Raw genomic sequence first — 9051 nt, 5'->3', positions numbered from 1 at the left:
TTAAACATCCACCTACCAGCAGTTGAAGAGAAAAATTAGGTATAGACAATAAGTGTGATTGTTAACAATGTTTTATAGTCTGTCTCCTTATTTTACATTTACGTCATTTAGCAGATGCTCTTATCCGAGAGAACAACTGTACAGTAGTGCAGTGCATACATTTTAATACATTCTTCGTACTGGGACCCACGTGGGAGTCGAACCCAGAACCCTGACGCCATGCTCACCAACTGACGGCTCAACTCTATTACATGCGGAGCGAGGGCGTATATTAAATGGAATATGAGTAGAGGAGCAGGGGAGAGACCGTATTATTCAATGGATAGATTTAGTAAGGGGACGCATGGGAGGAGGGACCGTATATTAAATAGGATGATAGAGGAGCAGGGAGAGGGCTTCGTATTATAGTTAAATGGATGATAGAGGAGCAGGGGAGAGGGCCGTCTATTTGGATTGATAAGGAGCGGGATGAAGAGAGGCCGTAATTTTAAATGGATGATAGCAGAGCAGGGGAGAGGGCCGCGCTATATCAAATGGATGATAGAGGAGCAGGGAGAGCGCCGTTATTATTAAATGGATGATTAGTCAAGGACAGGAGGAAGAGGGCCGTAGATCAAAATGGAATGATAGAAAGGGAGCAGGGAGAGAGGGGCGTATATTAAATGGATGAGAGAGGAAGCAGGGGGAGAGGGCCGGTATATCAAATGGATGTAGTAGGAGCAGAGGGAGAGGCCGTTATATTATGGATGATAGAGGAGCAGGGGAGAAGGGCCCGAGTCTATAAAATGAGATGAACTAGAGAGGAACAGGCAAGAGGGCCGTCTATTAAATGGATTGATAGAGGAGCAAGGGGAGAGGGCCGTACATAGAAATGAGATTGATAGTAGGAGCAGAGGAGATGTAGACAAGGCCGTCTATTAACAATGGATGATTGTAGGACAGGCGGAGAGGGCCCGATAATTCAAAATGATTGATAGCAGGGAGCAGTGGTATAGAGGGCCGTTCATACTATTAAAATGGATGATAAGTAGACGATGCAGAGGGTGGGGAGGGCGTATTATCAAATGGGTGATAGAGGAGCAGTGAGGGTAGATGAAGGCCTAATTAAATGGATGATTAGCAGCGAGCAGGGAGAGGGGCCCGTTAGTATTAGGAGATGCTAGTATGATAGAGATCTGTGATTATGTCCATCACCAAGTCCACTGCTATATAGAGCAAGTGATGCGTCATTTTGTATAGTCCCGTTTTATTTGTCATTTGCCCAGTCCACCAGTACGGTTTCAATGTGGTTATTTAGTGTCCATCACCATGCACTGGTTCAATGTGCGTGGTTTATTTATGTCCATTCACGCAATCCAGTGTCGAATGTGGTTATTTATGTCCACACCATTCACCGTGTCACATGTGGTTATTTATGTCCTAGTCACCATTTCCACCGTGTCAATGTGGTTATTTATGCTCCATCACCATCCACCGTGTCAAATGTGTTATTTATGTCCATCACCATCCACCGTGTCAATTGTGGTGATTTATGTCCATCACCAATCCACCGTGCTCAGTGGGTTATTTATGTCCATCCACCTAACACCGTGTCAATGTGGTTATTTATGATCGCATCACATCCACCGTGTCAAGTGGTGGTTTATTTAGTCCAAGCATCACACCCACCGTAGTCAATGTGGTGTGTTTATAGGTTTATTGTCACGATCAACTCGATACTCCAACCGTAGTATTGTAGGTGTCTATTTATGTCCAGTTCACCATCCACTTACGTGTCAATGTGTGTTATTTATGCTCCTCGTCACCATCCACCGTGTCGAATGTGTGTAAGCCTTTAGAGTGTCCATTCACCATTCCACCCGTGGTCAATGTGGTATTATTTAATGGCCATACACGACTCCATAGTCCACCGTAAGTTCCAATTGGTTATGTCTATAGTCGCAACTCACACACCCACCGTAAGGGTGTCAATTGGTGTTATTTAGTCCATTCACCATTCCACCGTGTCAATGTGGGTTATTTATGTCCATCCATCCACATGCGTCGTGTCAATTGTGGTTATTTACTTGTCCATCACCATCCACCGTGTCAATGTGTTATTGTATGTATCATCAGCCATTCATGAAGGAACGCATGGGTTATTCCAATCACCGATTTCATGTGTCATGTGGTTATTTTATGTCCATCACCAATCCACCGTTCTTCAATGTGGTTATTTATTTGTCCTATTACATCCATTCCACCGTGTCAATGTGGTTATTTATGTCCATCACCATCCACCGTGTCAATGTGGTTATTTATGTCCATCACCATCCACCGTGTCAATGTGGTTACACGTGGGCAGTCAGGCCAAGCAGGTCTAATGATTGTGTAAAGGCTGGGTGACCTTCTGTCCAGGAAATGAATGTGATCTTAGCTGTCATTTAAAGGTCAGCCCTTAAACCCTGAAACTCTTTCTCTATGACTGAGTGTTCTCTTCTCTATTGATTGGCCGTTACCACGGACACCGTTAGACTTAAGTGGTTATATTATAGCACTGCTGCCTAGGCTACGATCACCGTGTCCACAGGGTACAGAAACATCACAATAACGCCTTCATTTGGGTTTATCGTTGTATTTCCCCACCGTTTGAACTTGTACGAAACGTTCTCTCCTCGTGTTGCTTTATCACGTTTTTCTTCGTCTACTAATTTATTTGTAGAAAGACAGTGCTTTAGGCCACAATACAAAGACATGTACTTCACGAATCGCTGCCTGGGAACAAAAGCTGCTGTTTGATGAATTGCGTCGTATGCTACACTCAAGCTGCAGCAGTAACTTGTGTCTTAATTCATTAGAGATTCATTCTCTTCTTCTGCTGTTTTTTTTTAACAAAGTAAGAAAGCCCATCGTTTTGATAGTGCCATCACCACTTTTAAGGATGTGTTTTGGTAACAAGCCATGATGGGGAGGAGAGAAAGAAAGAAAGAACGACAGAATGAAAGAAAGAGAGAAAGAAAGAAAGAACGACCGAATGAAAGAAAGAGAGAACGACAGAAAGAAAGAAAGAGAGAAATAAAGAACGACAGAATGAAAGAAAGATAGAAAGAAAGAAAGAACGACAGAATGAAAGAAAGAATGACAGAAAGAAAGAACGACAGAATGAAAGAAAGAGATGAAAGGGAGCTTGGAAGATAAAAATAATGTAGATGACAAAAGTCTTGTCTCGTCTCTTCCGGGCACGGAGGCGCTCTGAATGGGATGGGAGGAAGGGAGGAATGCTGAAGTGGAAGGGTTTCTTCACCCAGGATTGGGTTACTGTGTTTCTCCCACAATAACCACTTGAAAGGCTGTAATTTAAATCAGAGCTGTTTTATACTGTTGGACACATCTACATAGCAGTTACACTGGTGTATATATTTACTGTTGTGCTACAGAAAGATGATCAGCAACTATTATTCATCTGTCCTGAAATGCCTTGGCTACATCTCACATCCCAAATTGCACCCTATTCCCTACCTGTGCACCACTTTGGACAGGGCCCATAGGGAATGGGCTACCATTTGGGACACATYCTTGTTTTGGGGGATATTTCCCCTGCCTGCATTACAAATAAATAACTTATTCCCTTTAATTAACTATGTATATGCAAATTATGTTAGGATTTATTGACACTAACGGTGAGTTTCATGAGCTGAAGATAAACGGAAAAGGATTTCTGTAATATACGTTTTTATTCGTACACCTGCAAAGTTTCCAGCCTGTTCTTAGCATCCCTCCTGGTTAGAGCCCATCAGTCTCCCACAGTCTGAAAGCTTTCAACTAACTAGACAGGGGTAGACACTGCACCATGGGGTGCTACATACTTCACATCTGACTCATACACCCATTTATTTATGTGTTGCTAGTTATGCCCAATCTGTGTCTAGAAATCTTTTTGGGAAAGGTGAACATGAAATGTTTGAAAATCTTTTTGCTTTTTTTCCCCTCCCTCTCTTCTCTGATTGTGGAAATATTTGTTGAGACTCTGTAGAACTCAATGTAGTACACATGGTACACATTATTCATATTTCTTTGATGTTGTTGTTGTGTTGACTAAAAGCATCCTGAGGCACAGACTGTTCAAGCTTTTCCTCTTCATGATGTTTTGTTTTGTCCGCTTTGAGAATATAAAGCAGAACCGTAGGCCAATATTTGAAGAAACTCTTGAAAACTGTCCATAAGTTATATAAGGAGCTTCATTTAACAAACTTATTTTCATTTCATTCTACCTCAGGTCATAGGTTAGTCTGAATCCAGCAACAGTGATACATAATATCTAGATAAAAAAACATATCTCAGCTGGAACCAAACTAACCCACTCTACATATTTCTGTTTCCAGAGAGCAGATATAGCTGTGGCACCTCTCACCATAACCCTGGTTCGTGAGGAGGTGATCGACTTCTCCAAGCCCTTCATGTCTCTGGGCATCTCCATCATGATCAAGAAYCCCCAGAAGTCTAAACCRGGMGTSTTCTCCTTCCTGGACCCGCTGGCCTATGAGATATGGATGTGTATCGTGTTCGCCTACATCGGTGTGAGTGTGGTCCTGTTCCTGGTCAGCCGCTTCAGCCCGTATGAGTGGAACCTGGATGAACAGGATGAGACCAAAGACCCCCAGACACCTCCAGATCCTCCCAACGACTTTGGCATCTTCAACTCTCTGTGGTTCTCTCTGGGAGCCTTCATGCAACAAGGATGTGAGATATCACCCAGGTAGGACACGATCTGATCTAGAAATAAAACGGGCACCGTAGGTCTGACCTAAAAATACAATGGGGTAGTAATACACTAGCAGCTCTCACAGTCTCACGTCATAATTAAACATTCATTCATGTTTCTCAAACGTCAAATTTCAAAGTTCTTCCAAACGTCAATTACTTTCCCCTGGATTCGAACATGCAATCTTTTGAATCAGATGCTTACACCCATCTGCCATTCCCGTCCACAACACCGTAGCAAAACCGAAACCTACTTGAAGGTAACACCGCTCACTGTTGCCCCCTAGTGTCCGGTTTCTACTTCATCTCCCGATGTCCTCAGACATGGATGGACGTCCAATACTGACTTGTATCACGGTTGACCTGGATGGAAATGCCATGGTGTTGATCTAATGTAAAAATACCATGGGATGGATCTGATGTAAAAATACCATGGGGTGGATCTGATGTAAAAATACCATGGGGTGGATCTGATGTAAAAATACCATGGGGTGGATCTGATGTAAAAATACCATGGGGTGATTCTGATGTTAAAATACCATGGGGTGGATCTGATGTAAAAATACCATGGGGTGGATCTGATGTTAAAATACCATGGGGTGGATCTGATGTAAAAATACCATGGGGTGAATCTAATGTAAAAATACCATATGTAGATTGGAATCGTGTGCTTCTTCTCTTCAATAGAATACAATAGGCTACCTGCCGGTGCTCCAAAATAGATCCAATATAGCTGTAAAATATCTCCAATATAGCTCTAATATAGCTCCAATATAGCTCTAATATAGCTCTAATATAGCTCTAATATAGCTCTATAAGCTCTTAAAGTATGCGCTTCTATGATCACTATAACAACGCGGTGTCGATAGCACAACTCAATCTCACAAGCTAGCATTTCAGCTTTTTCATTTTTTAAACATATTTGTAAAAAAAAAAAAATATATTTAAAAAAAAAATTAAATAAAATATCATCTAATAATACTCTAATAAAGCTCCAAATTAGCTCTAATATAGCTCTAAATATCATCGTCTAATATATGCTCCATATATAGCTTGTATAATATCTCTAATAGACTTAATATAACGCTTCAAATATAGTCTAATAGTAGCTCTAATATATCTTAATAGTCTCTAATAGCTGTAAATGCTGTATAACCAATATACATAGCTCTAGAAAGCTCCAATATAGCTCCAATTATATCTACCAATCTCTAATAACTCTTACATATAGCTATAACCCAACTATCTAATAGATATAACTGTCTAATAATACTCACATATGTAATTATAGCTCCATAGTATTACTAATATAGCTCAATATAGTCCAATATAGCTCCAATATATCTCCAATATAGCTCTAATACATCTCTAATAATATCCTAATATAGCTCTAATTATAGCTACTAATATATCTCTAATATAGCTCCAATATATCTCCAATATAGCTGTAAAATATATGTAATATAGCTCCAATATAGCTGCAAAAAGCTCCAACATATCGCCAATATAGCTGTAATATAGCTCTAATATAGCTCTAATATAGCTCTAATATAGCTTTAACTATAGCTCTAAAATAGCTGCTAATATAGCTCCAATATAGCTAATAATATACTTAAATACTCTAATATAGCTCTAATATAGCTCTAAATATAAGCTCTAATATAGCTCCAATATAGCTCCAATTAAATCTAAATATAGCTCCTAATATAGCTCCAATATAGCTCCAATATAGCTCTAATATAGCTCTAATATAGCTCTAATAAATATAGCTCTACTAAGCTCTAATATAGCTCCTAATATATTATTACTCCAATATAGCTTCATATAGCTCTAATAAGCTCTAATAATAGCCTCTAATATATGCTCTAATATAGCTCTAATATAGCTCAAATTAAGCTCTAAAATGCTCAAAATAGCTCTAATATAAGCTCTAATAATAGCTCTATATAGCTCTAAAATAGCTCAAAAATAGCTCTAAATAATAGCTCTAAAATAGCTCTAAAATAGCTCTAATATAGCTCTAATATAGCTCTAATATAGCTCAATAAATAGCTCCAACAATAGCTCAATATAGCTCTAATATAGCTCTAAATATAGTCTGTAATAATATGATCTAATATAGCTCCAAACAGCTCTAAAATTGCTGTAAAATAGCTCCAATCTAGCTGTATAGAGCCTCAATATAGCTCCAAAATTGCTCTAATATAGATCTAATATAGATCTAATATAGCTCTAAAATAGCTGTATATAGCTCTAAATATAGCTCTAAAATTGCTGTAAAATAGCTCCAATATAGCTGCAAAAAGCTCCAACATATCGCCAATATAGCTTAATAAAGCTCTAATATAGCTCTAATATAGCTCTAATATAGCTCTAATATAGCTCTAATATAGCTCCAATATAAGCTCTAATATAGCTCCAATAGCTCTAATATAGCTCTAATATAGCTCTAAAATAGCTCTAAAATAGCTCTAATATAGCTCTAATAAGCTCTAATATAGCTCTAAATAGCTCCAAAAATAGCTCTAATATAGCTCTAATATATGCTACTATATATAGCTCTAAAATAGCTCCAAAATAGCTCTAATATATGGCTCTAATATAGCTCTAATATAGCTCTAAAATATGCTCTAAAATAGCTCCAAAAATAGCTCTAATATATAGCTCTAATATAGCTCTAAAATAGCTCCAAAATAGCTCTAATATACTCTAATATAGCTCTAATATAGCTCTAATATAGATCTATATAGTCCAAACTAGCTCTAAAATTGCTGTAAAATAGCTCCGATCTAGCTGTAATAGAGCTCCAATATAGCTCCAAAATTGCTCTAATATAGATCTAATATAGATCTAATATAGCTCTAAAAATAGCTGTAAAATAGCTGTATAATAGCTCTAAAATATAGCTCTAAAATTGCTGTAAAATAGCTCCAATATAGCTCCAATATAGCTCCAGAATTGCTCTAAATAAGATCTAAATATAGATCTAATATAGCTCTAAAATAGATCTAAAATAGCTGTAATATAGTTCTAAAATATAGCTCTAAAATTGCTGTAAATAGCTCCAATATAGCTCCAATATAGCTGTAATATAGCTGTAATATAGCTCCAACATAGCTGTAAAATATATATACAATATAGCTCTAAAATATCGCCAATATAGCTCTAATATAGCTCTAATATAGCTCTAATATACGTATTCTGTAAAATAGCTCCAATATAGCTCTAATATAGCTCTAATATAGCTCTAATATAGCTCCAAAATAGCTGTAATATAGCTCTAATATACGTATATCTGTAATATAGCTGTAATATAGCTCTAATATAGCTCTAATATAGCTCCAAAATAGCTGTAATATAGCTCTAATATACGTATATCTGAAATATAGCTCTAATATACGTATAATCTGTAATATAGCTCTAATATAGCTCTCTAATATACGTATATCTGTATAAATAGCTCTAATATAGCTCTAATATACGTATATCTGTAAAATAGCTCCAATATAGCTGTAATATAGCTCTAATATAGCTCTCAATAAGGCTCTAATATAGCTGTAATATAGCTCTAATATAGCTCTAATATAGCTCTAATATACGTATATCTGTAAAATAGCTCCAATATAGCTGTAATATAGCTCTAATATAGCTCTAATATAGCTCTAATTAGCTCCAATATAGCTCTAATATAGCTCTAAAATAGCTCTAATATAGCTCTAATATGCTCTAATATAGCTCTAATATACGTATATCTGTAAAATTAGCTCCAATATAGCTCCGAGAGGGGTTCAAGGGTGTGTGTGTTGGGGGAGGGGATGGGGGTGACTGGGAGTAGAGTCTGAGGGGGGTTTCGAGGGTGTGTGTTGTGGTTGGGGGGGGGGGGTGACTGGGAGTACAGTCCGAGGGGGGTTCGAGGTGTGTGGTGTGTGGGGGGGAGGGGAATATACTATTAAGAATATACTGACTCAGCTTTAGTTTTTTCTAGCCAGGCTAACAAGGTACAGACGATGTTCCAGTGAGCTGAGTCTGTAGCTTTAGATGCAATGGTGCATCACCTGTAGTGTATTTACTGTCATTATCTCCTACTATATGGAATTTACAAGCTCTGGTAATGGCACCTCTCTCTGTGTCGCTATGCTCCCTCTCTATTCTCCCTCTCCCTCTATTTCCTTCCCTCTCTATTTCCCTCTCCTCTGTTTCCTTGCCCCTCTCTCTGTTTCTTCCTACCACCTCTCTCCCTCTCCCTCTGTTTCCTTCCCTCTCCCTCTTTTCCTCCTCCGGTCTCTCCTCTCTCTTCTTCTCTCTCCCTCT

General features: G+C 38.4%; 1 pseudogene; it reads left to right on the top strand.

The window, feature by feature from the left end:
* LOC112069198 (glutamate receptor 3-like) overlaps positions 1-9051 on the top strand; it is a 64728-nt pseudogene that overhangs the window by 15949 nt on the left and 39728 nt on the right.

Source organism: Salvelinus sp. IW2-2015, unplaced genomic scaffold (genome assembly GCF_002910315.2).
Source record: "Salvelinus sp. IW2-2015 unplaced genomic scaffold, ASM291031v2 Un_scaffold930, whole genome shotgun sequence".
Lineage (NCBI taxonomy): Eukaryota > Metazoa > Chordata > Actinopteri > Salmoniformes > Salmonidae > Salvelinus > Salvelinus sp. IW2-2015.
This window is presented reverse-complemented; position numbering and strand designations above follow the sequence as displayed.